The sequence below is a fragment of the Gekko japonicus genome, unplaced genomic scaffold (genome assembly GCF_001447785.1).
Source record: "Gekko japonicus isolate JY-2015 unplaced genomic scaffold, Gekko_japonicus_V1.1 scaffold763, whole genome shotgun sequence".
NCBI classification, from domain to species: domain Eukaryota; kingdom Metazoa; phylum Chordata; class Lepidosauria; order Squamata; family Gekkonidae; genus Gekko; species Gekko japonicus.
This window is the reverse complement of record NW_015161426.1, coordinates 411,460-422,018: the sequence shown is the minus strand read 5'-3', so window position 1 is coordinate 422,018 and position 10,559 is coordinate 411,460. Positions and strand designations below refer to the sequence as shown.

Sequence of the window (10,559 nt, the reverse complement as noted above, 5' to 3'; positions counted from 1 at the left end):
TGAGCGTGAACTGTATTCATTGGCTAACCTTTTTTTTTTAAACTGTCTATATCTGTAGATGCTTGGGTTTGAGTTTCATTCCTGACAATGACCATGAAAGTGTATCAATAGTGACTTGTAATAAAGCAATCTATTCTTATGAATTGTTGTGGACTGCAACTGCTCTATTGAACCTGACAGTCAGGCATTAGCACCTATGTCAGATCTAAAGGCATGTGTGATTGCAGCCCATGAGTACCTATATATCACCAGGTAGTTTCCCTCACCTCCCTTCTTTAGTTTAATTTTTTTTATGCACTTCACTAGGGTTACTTCCACACAAGAGCTTTTACTCCAGTTTTGAATCCAAACTGGAGCTAGCTTTTGGAACATCCACACAATGGTGTCCTTTAATTGTCCACTTCCAAGGTTTTCCCCAATTGATGAGCTATTTCCCCAAACCTATTTTTTTTAAGTCAAAGTCAAAGCTCCTTTGTATGTCATGTGGATGGGAAGGTAAAACATTTTGAAGATCCCATCCATATTGAAACCATTTGCTTTGTTCCAGTCTCCACAGGTACCACTGCCACTCCTGCCACTTGAGAACTTTTTCAGGCTTTTTTTTAAAAAAAAACAACTGAAAATGGTTATATTGCAACATGCAAAAAAGTTTATAATGACCTACTGCCATGATCTATGACCTTATCTGAATTAACTGCTTAATAAATTATCTAACCCATTTCATTGGAGAGATCTCCTATAGCATTTATTCTGCTATCAGAGCACAATGGTAATTCCTGATAAGGGTGCAGTTCAGTAATTATAGCCTGTGAGATTAAGACTATTACAGGTTTTCCTTCAGATGGTAATGTATACTTCAAATATGAAGCCACAGCCTACTTTCAGTCCCGTCTCTGTTGAGCCAGTCAGCCCTGGAATTCTGCCCTTATCATAACTACTGTTTCATGGGGAGAGTACACAATAACTTTTCTTGGAAATTACACCATTGCTTTTCCATGCAAACAGAGAATGACAGCTAATGAGTCCATTCATCCAGCTTTAGTTCCAGGCAGCCTATGGGCTCCCCAGATAATATTTCCCTGGCCTCCAACCCCCTTTCCTTGTTAAATACAGAGCACAGAAAAAAATGCCATGCCCAACTTAGGCAAAGAATCTGCAACAAACACAATAAGATTCATATCGGATCAGTGCAGACAATGAAAACAAAACTGCTATGCTCTAAAGAGTAGCAAAGAAAACTGCAAGAGCACAGAAAAACTGATTTAAATGGCACAATTCAAGTCTGTAAAGAACACAGTTTGAGATTTATCCTATGCACAATTTACCACATGTATCTAAGCCTTCAGTTCTCCAAGGGAGAAAAAATAATGGTGGTTATTTCATTGAGAGGTGCTATACATACAAAAAGCCTAAAGAACACTGTTAGATAAAGAAAGAACGAATGACAACGCTGCTATTTCAAAATGGAAGGGGGGAGAGAGGCATTCTGTCCTTGCTATTTTATTCTCACCAAAGCACAGAGCCTATATTATCTTGCAAGTATGTGTAAACTTTTTTCATGCGAGCGTTTTCTCCCTTTTCATTGACATATAAATATAATAAATAATGAAATCATAATAGTAACTCTGATGTGCACACAAAAATTCAGCAATCATCATCATCATCATTTTACCATCAAGTCACAGGGTTTTTAAGGCAAGAGATGTTCAAAGGTGGTTTGCCATTGCCTGCCTCTGCATGACAACCCTGGTATTTCTTGGAGGTTTCCTACCCAAATCCCAACCAGGACCGATTCTGCTTAGCTTTTGAGGCCTGACAAGATCAGGCTATCCTGAGAGGGTTTCCCTACTTTTCCTTGAAATATAAATATAATAAATAATGAAATATAAATATAATCATAACTCTGATATGCACACAAAAATCCAGCATTTATTATTAGAGACAAGCAATACTAACTGATGATTCGATAAGATGCTGGTAGGTCAAAGGAACAAAAAGGAACAAATGTTCAGGGAGAGTGTTGTCTCTTCTCAGAGGTTAAAACATGCAGATAGCATTCTCTAACTTTCACCAGATTTAAACCCTTCTAACCTCATTTATTGACTTCCAGAGCACTGAGGAGCTTCAGAGCCTTCCCAACTGCACAAGACATCCACGCTGTTGTTTAGGGCTGGCAATATTTTTAGAGATGTCAGTGAAGCAACATACAGTCTTAGAGGCATGTCTCAGAATATCCTACAGTGTCACAAGGCATACAGCACCTAAGGGATTCTGGGCTACAACCAATGCTCCCTCTAAGCTGTAGAGTCTTGTGAGGAAAAATTCTACTTTGTGAGCTACTGGCATTAGAGTTGTGAGCGAGCAATTTGGCTACTACATAGATTAGCTTGTTCTGGAGCCATCCTTCCTGAGCTGAGACAAAAATATGTGAGCCAGAGGCTAAAAAACTGTGAGCTAGCTCACACTAACTCGGCTTAGAGGGAACACTGGCTACAACCCCTCTTTCACACAGTGAGAGGTAGTCATGTTAGTCTGCTATAGCAAAATACAACAAAATTACAGTAGCATTTTAAAGTGACAACAATTATTTCAATATCAAAGCTCACAGTTCATACCTTAGCTCATACAAAAGCTCGTTTTGAAATACATTAGTCTTTAAGGTGGCACTGGAATACACACACACACACACAAACATACACACACACACATGACCTGCCCTGTAAAGTATAAACACAAATATATACTAAGGCAGAGTTACAATTGATAAATTGACTGTACAGTGCAATATAAGCTCTGTCAGAAGCAACTGCTCCTAAACCCTCTTTAATTAATTGATAAAATTTAGAGAGTAATCCTAAAGGTGTTTTCAGAAATCTACTCAAGTCTACTCAATGGGGTTTACTCCCAGGAACAGGATTGTTAGATGCTTTTCAACATGAAAGTTAGGAATACTTCCACTGTGATGCACTTTTCACAGGCAAATGCAATGCTATGTAGCAACACATGTGCAATCGTGTTATTGCCCCATTAGCTAAAATTGACTATGGCTTCCCAGTATGTATGTACACAATGAAATGGCACAAGATGAACAATCACATGTTATTTGCATATACTATATCCATGAAAATGCTTTCAGAGCACTAAACGTAGGATAAAGAGAGCTCTGCTGAATCAGACCAAGGCCCATCTAATCCAGCCCTCCAGCTGTGCTAAGCCAGATACCTCTGATACTGATGGATGAACAACATTTAAAGCAGCTTTAAGTACGATTGATGTACAACATACCCCTTCTTTCTGTACACTTCAAGGCCTTGTCAAAGATCACTGGGATTATTATTATTATTTTTTTGGTTTTGCTGAGATTTTCAAATTTGCACAAACACCCACTTGCCAAGTGTTATCCTCACCTCTGTACTACATCTGAAGCTGCTTTTATATGAGACTGTCATAGCTGTCATAAGTTAAATACATTTGGAAGGTATCAGACATGAAAAAAGTCAGTTTCCATAAATCAGACCATTTCCCATTAGTTATTTCAAAAATATTTTGTCTATCAGCTCTCTTGTTTTTATCAGTTTTTTAAAAAGCATCTTCTTGATTTCCTGTTTCATGAGATTGAAATGATTTTGGGTGTTAATATTGTTTCTGGGCCCACAGATAAAGATTAACAGAATGAATAATGGCTTAAAACAACTTTAATAAGAATAACAACTAAAACATCTTGTAGTAGTCACAAAGCTTTGCTAGGGTTGTGTAATGTATCCAGTCCAGACCGTGTGGCCGGCTTGGGCTCCACGCGGTCAGGCACAAACGTCGAGCTTCGCTCCAAGAGACAATGGACTATGCAGATCCTAGCCCGCTCCAATCAGGGGGCTAGGTTCCCGGCCGAGAGCCTATGGGACTCTTGGCCACTGTAAATAACCTATTGGGAAGTGGGGTGTGTGTGTTTTGGGTGGCGGTTTCTCGGGGAATATAAGCCGGCCTGCGAGCCGGCCAAAGTTGTCTTGTTCCTGATCGAATAAAGTACGCTTTGCTGAAATCACTCTCCGTCAGCTTATTTTTCAGGTTGCCAGCCTCCAGGTGGGGCCTGGGGATCTCCCGCTTTTACAACTGATCTCCGGCTGACAGAGATCAGCTCCCTTGGAGAAAATGGCTGCTTTGAAGGGTGAACTGTATGGCAGTGTACCCTGTTGAGGCCCTTCCCCTCCCCAAACCCCACCCTCTCCTGGATCCACCCCCAAAGTCTCCAGGTATTTTCCAACTTTGCTCTAGAACAAACTATGGTCATGTGATCTTAGGCAATTCCACAATGTATCAATCACTACAGTCCTAATTTCCCTCAGAAATAGCAACAAATATACAGCTAAATTGTGGAAGGCAATTTTTGTTACGGAAGACAGTTCAGTAAAGGATAAAGAATTCCAATAGTAAGTACAAAACATGCCCACCACCATCCTATACAGCACCTTAAGTATCACGAAAAGGACAAAAGGCACAATGAATTTTATTGTAATAACAAACAGGAAGAAATTTTGCTGTCAACTGGCCGTCGGAGACGCAACATCTCCTGACGATGGCAGGCCTCAAGGAGGCCAGGCTGGCTGCTACCAGGGCCAGAGCCTTTTCGGTGGCGGCTCCTACCTGGTGGAATGAGCTCCCGGAGGAGATCCGGGCCCTGCGGGACCTTGTATAGTTCCGCACGACCTGCAAGACGGAGCTCTTCTGCCAGGCGTTTGAGTAGGAGCCGCCACTACTGTACCATCACTATCTGGCCCTGGAAGAGAGAACGACAGCGTCACGTGGAACTGACGGCATGGAGTGGGTATACCAGCATTCAGACGTCATCTTTATGGAAGATCATATGGAACATCTAGAGCACTTAATAATAATGTTGTTATACTGTAATAATGATTTTAAATGGTTTTAATGTGTTTTATGTGTTGGCTTATGCCTGACTGTGAGCTGCCCTGAGCCCGCGTTGGGCGGGCTATAAATTGAATTTATAAATAAAATAAATAGTGAGAGGAAACTTATCTTGAATTGTAAAGTGAAACTGTTCTTTCTTAGGTCCAAACGAGAGATGACAGCATCTTTGTAGCCACCACAAGGACAGTAAAGGTAAAGGTAAAGGTTCCCTTGCTCGAAAGCCAGTCGAATCCGACTCTAGGGTTGCGGTGCTCATCTCCGTTTCAAAGCCGAAGAGCCAGCGCTGTCCGAAGACGTTTCCATGGTCATGTGGCCGGCATGACTAAACCCCAAGGCGCACGGAACGCTGTTACCTTCCCACCGAAGTGGTACCTATTTATCTACTTGCAATTTCTTGCTTTCGAACTGCTAGGTTGGCAGGAGCTGGAACTAGAGACAGGAGCTCACCCCGTCTTGCGGCACCCGGGTCTTGAACTGCTGAACTGCTGACCTTCCACAGCCTGCAGTTCAGCGTCTTAACCACTTGAGCCACCGCAGCTCCATTTTAAAGTCAATTTAAAGTGCTGCATGGTGCTCCTGTTCCCATCCCTGTGCCTCTTCAAGTGCTGAAATAACTGCACATGCTGTGTGGGGGGGGGGAGTTTAGCACTCGATGAGGCACAGGAGGGGAAGAGGGGCCCTGTGGCCCTTGCAGAATGTTTAGATGATTTTAAATGGTGGCAGCATCTTCATGGAGGTCAGAAGGATGCAATCATGCCTAGATTGACCCTAAGATGCTAAATTCCAACACTTCCCAGTATGACAAGCCAGGAGGATCAATACACTATATTAATGATCACTTTTGTTGATAGAGACATTCTTGAGAGTAGATGCTTCTTGAAACATAACATTTTTACTAGTGATGCTGATGAAATTTGTAACTACTTGATTTGACCTATGGACAAACTTAGGCTGCATCTACATGTTGGACACTATGCTGCTGTTGTGAAATAACAACTCACAGTTGGATTTTCCTGTGTGGACAACATAATCTAGTCACGAATGACTGCTTTAGCAGAACAAGAGTGCAATAACCACTGGTATGTATGGGATACAACCATAGTTACACTCCCATATATGATAAGATGAATATCATTCCACTACAGTTTGACATTAGCTTGCAGTGTGAAACAAGACTCTGCTGAGATGCAGAATGTACTACTGGCTTCAGTCTATTTTTAGTCCAAGTTGTGGACTCCAACTGCAGCTCCAAGTGAATTGTGCAAACAACCCATGGCAATTTTTAAGTCCAGCTATGATTCAGAGTCCCGGAGGGCAGGGGGAGAAGCAATGCAATCCCTGAGATAGTGTGACCAAGTTTTTGGAAGCTTCTTAACCAAACAGCCAATGTCTTATATGAAAGCTTTATTATTTTATCTGGTTTTTCCCCTCCCATCTTTTATTTCCCTAAATGTTGTTGTTTATGGTGATTTATGAAACTATTTGACTCAGGTACAATTAATGCCCATGCCTCAGGCTAAAAATGTGCTTCAAGTGAGAGCATATTCTGCAAATGTGCGGAACCTCATTTTCTGTTGTGAGCTATTTCAACTTTCAAATGAAAGCAAGCCTTTTCTTTAACATTTAATGACAATGTATACAAATGGCAACCCAATTACAATTTGTCGCAGGGTGACATGCACATCAGTATTTTTTAATAGTCACACACACACTGTAAAACTCAAAAACGTGCATATTTGGAGGCTCAGATATAATGCAGACATATATGCCAGAAATCCAGCAGAAACTGCAACTTCCTGTCATATCTATATATAAGAACAAAAATATGCTTATATCTGCGTAATGTATGCACTGGCTCTGCCTCATGATACAGACCACAACAAAAAGGCCTGTCTTCTTAACTGTCTGAGAGACTGAAAGTGGCCCAGTGGAAGGCATTCAATTTCCCTTGCCTAGACTACCCACCCACCTTCTTCTAAAAAGAGTTTCACATTCAGGAGATAGCTCTAGTCAGGAACTCTGGTTAAGGGAGGGAAACATCATTGCCCTTAAACATGAGATTCAATGGCAGATGGATCCCATAACTGCAGAAGAGGGATTCACTCTGGAGAAGGGAAGGGCTGGGATCAGAATACAGTTTCTGTATCTTTTGACTATTACTAAAAAATCTCCTCTATTTTTCTGCAGCAGCGTGTAGTGTTGGAAAGCTGAAAACATCTAACTGTAAATTAACATTAATGGCTCAAGTCAGCTTTATTAAGGAATTAAGACATTGAACACAGAGGTTATATTTTACTATAAGGTTTTGTAAGAACAATAGACAAAACTGTAACTTATGCAATATGATCCTTGCCTTAGTTTACCTTCTTTTTTAGTCTTAGTGATCCATTCCCCTTCCCTGTAATTGTGTAGTGTATAAATCCAATAAAAAATATAAAAAAGGAAAGCTGAAAACACAATTTTAATGTCCTCTAGGATTTTATGAACACACACACCAACTCTCTCACCCCAAGCTTAACTGATTGAAATGTACTAATATTTGGGGGGATGGTCGGCATAAGCGCTGCGAGCGGACGTGTCTTGGGACACTCCCGAGCCGCCCGCTTCCTCTTTGTTCTTCAGGGGTCTCCCGTGCGAGCGGGGACCCTCAGCTCGGTCTCCAGAAAGGAGGGGAGCAGCAGGGGACTTTTCCAGCCACCCCCGAGGATGGCAAATTGCGGGAATGTAGCGGGCTTGCCCCGAAGCAGGAGCAAAGAAACGGAGGAAATATGGCTGCCATGTTTCCATTAGCAGCGACGAGCCATTGTTTTTAACCTATTACTGTATAAAGAAAGAAAGAAACACATCACAACGAGAATAATATACCACGTAAGATCAAGTAGAAATCTGATTGACTTGGATTGCCCTAAAGAGATATCTCCAAAAAATAAAAAGGCGGCTTCGAGTGTATGGAGAAGAATTTCGTGGTAGAATGAAGAGGGTAAGAAAAGATTTTTTTTCTCTTTTTCCTGTTTGAACTGCTAATGAATTGTTAATATTGATTGGAAGCATAAGCGTAGACAACAAAGGAGTGGCAACAAAGTAAAATGTGTGCAAAAAATTTATTAAGAACTGTAAGTGTATGGGAGTGCACGCTATAAAATGGAGTGAGGAGCTGAGAGTGAAGAGCTAGATCCAGAGACTCTGGTGGATACCCTTACTTGGGAGCAATTTTGGGATTTTCTACAAAAAGAAATTACACAAGCAGTAAAGGATGCATGTAAAAATTTGATTGAAAGTCCTAAAAATGTAGCCCAAAATAAGGAAGAAACTGGAGAACATATTCAAACTACCCAGAATTTTGCTGAGAACCTTAATGATCCCTGGGAGGAGCCGAGAAAGCTATGTGCTAATCATTGGATAACAATAGGAAAAGAAATGTTGGAAAATAAGGAAGCCTCAGGATGTAACCTAAAGGAAACAGAAGATTCTCTATTTAAAAAAAAGACTTTGAAAGAGTATTCATCAGAAATAGCAAGAAGAAAAAGGAATAAGGAGAAAAAAATGGAAAAGAGGAGAAAATAATGGAGTAGAGAAATGTAAAGTGAACAAAGGACTGAAAATTGGCTATTTGAATTATGGAAAGAATGATTTGGACTTTAAATAATCTGAATACAAAAATGCAAGACACCCAAAAGAGGTTGGAAGAAAAAAGGAGAATATTGAAAGATGTGGAAGAAGGAAAAAAGAAAAGCTATGTTTGCTGTTATAAAATCTTTGTTTTATTTTTGGGTACATATGGCTTTTTGAAAAGAGAAGGGGGGAAAAGGGAAAGGGGGAAAGGGAAAGCGTTTTAATGGTGTTATAGGAAGAAGGGGAAAGGAGGAAAGAAAGAGATAGTCAACACAGAAGTGAGTAAGCTGAGGGAAGTTCAGTCTCATGGGGGTGAGTTATACTGTTTAGTAGGATTTTTTTTTTTGTTCCCCACTACCACCTCTATAGGGTTTTTTATGTTTTGGAAGAAAATCTCTTAACGAACTAACATTCATTAACAAGAATGGAATTAATATAAGGATAGAATGTCCCCCCTAGATGTCTTTTATAATTAAAAAACTAGGAATAAGACATATGTCAATTAGGTAAAAAGGGTGTTCTTGCAAATAGATATCTTATCAGAGATATTGTATGAATGCTTTACATTACCGGTAATATACTAGGAAGACAGAGAAATGTGGTTTGTTTACAACTGGGCCCTTTAATGTAATGAAAAGTAGTTATAATTACAAGATTAAAAAACTATTAGTTTTATTTATTTATTTAATTTATTTATTATTAAATTTATACCCCGCCCTTCCCCGTAGGGCTCAGGGCGGCTAACAAGGCAAGAAAAAGCTTGCTAATAAAACATCAATACTCTAATACAGTTAAAAACAACATATACAATTTAAAACTAATAAAACAATTAAAGTGCTCAATAACCACAATCATTCCAGAATCTCAAAAACCCAGAGAGGGCGACCACAACCCTAACACAACCCAAACATTCCCAGTAGGCATTGATAATAGATGTTAACAATGATTCTACCCGGCCTCCTAAGCCCTAACCCCTAACCCCCCCCAAGATGGTATATAGCCGGGGGGGCAGTGGCGGCCCCTAACCGAAAGCCTGGTGGAAGAGCTCCGTCTTGCAGGCCCTGCGGAACTGCACCAGGTTCCGCAGGGCCCGGATCTCCTCCGGGAGCTCATTCCACCAGGTGGGGGCCACCACTGAGAAGGCCCTAGCCCTTGTGACGGCCAGTCTAGCATCCTTGGGGCCCGGCACAGTTAGAAGATTCTGGGCCCCTTTTGGATGGTGGTTAGATTGTTGTGGAATGAGGAAGGCCAATAAATCATATTTTTCATCGGGAAAGTAAGGATTTTTAATTGACTGGTCTGGTGACTAGAACAAACAGGAAATAAGATCATAAAAGAGTTAAATGAATAGAATAGCTCCATGGAAGTAGTTTAGGTAGACCCCTGCCACACGGGGGGGAAATTGATGTGGCCAAAGTGCGGCTTTTTAAAGCCGCACCAAAAGAGACACGCAGCGGCGGGATCACACTGATCCCGTGAGCCGCCGTGCAGTTGCTCAGACACGGAAGGGAGCGCGAGGCAGCCAGCTGTGCATGTGTGCGTATGCGCAGTTCGGCTGGGAGCCTCAAATGCTCCTGAAGACGGGCGCTCCTGCGATCCGACGGCCGCGTTTGCTGCGGCGTTTCAGGTAAGTCCTTCTCTTTACTAGGTTCTTTTTTGCTCCACGTTACTGGGCTGAAGGGACGGATCGGGGATGGATGCGCTTCCCAGATGTTGCGGTTTGATCGCGCCCGTTTGCTGTGCCCCCGATCCGTTCCTCTTCCGGGCCTAAACCTCCCGTGTGACCGGGGCCTTAGCTTGGGAAAAGGTTTAGGTGAGAGAAGGTGGATGTAATGAATTATGAGATGTTATAAACCTTGTTAATGGAGTGAGTAAGATGAACTTGATACAATTGGTAATTTGGAGTATTATAATTAATGAGATGTGGGTGAAATATATAATTAATTAATGTACGTAAGGGAAATATTGTGATGTGTGTAAATTATATATATTCTTTCCCCCTCTCTTATATCTAAAAATCT

General features: G+C 41.2%; 1 protein-coding gene across 2 annotated transcripts in view; it reads right to left on the bottom strand.

Moving 5' to 3' along the window:
• The window catches only part of SGCD (sarcoglycan delta), a 359,455-nt gene that overhangs the window by 341,116 nt on the left and 7,780 nt on the right, over positions 1–10,559 (bottom strand). Inside the window, exon 1 of one of the 2 annotated variants that reach the window (XM_015428728.1) lies at positions 4,642–4,673. The exons of the other annotated variant lie outside the window; for it this stretch is intronic. The gene's annotated coding sequence lies outside the window, so the exon portion shown is untranslated. Of the gene's footprint in view, positions 1–4,641; positions 4,674–10,559 lie in introns of those variants that run through there. 2 annotated transcript variants of the gene reach the window in all.